A 443-nucleotide genomic window follows, 5' to 3' on the forward strand; every position below is an offset into this window, starting at 1 on the left:
GAAAACATGACGCTGAATGAAAGAAGCCAGTTTTAAAAGACTGTGTGTTGTATGACTCTACTTGTATGAAATGTTCAGAAGAGGCAAATTCATAGGAGCAGAAAGCTGGTTAGAGGTTGCCAGGAGCTGGGGCTGCGGGGACGCAGGAGGTGGGTCGGGGAGGGATGGGGAGTGACTGCAGAAAGGGTTTGGGGTTTCCTCTTGGGGTGAGGAAAATGTTCCGGAACTGGATAGTGATGAAAATTGCACCACATTGAGTGTACTAAATATCACCGAATTGTACACATTAAAATGGCAACTTTTATTTTGTGAATTTTACCATTTTTTTCCTAAGAAACGTTTAATGACTTCTCGTTACGATCTTAAAATAGAAACCAGGGCTGGGCATGGTGGCTTATGCCTATAAGCTGTGCTTTGGGAGGCGGAAGTGGGTGGATTGCTTG

Source organism: Colobus angolensis, unplaced genomic scaffold (genome assembly GCF_000951035.1).
Source record: "Colobus angolensis palliatus isolate OR3802 unplaced genomic scaffold, Cang.pa_1.0 Scaffold1, whole genome shotgun sequence".
NCBI classification, from domain to species: Eukaryota; Metazoa; Chordata; class Mammalia; order Primates; family Cercopithecidae; genus Colobus; species Colobus angolensis.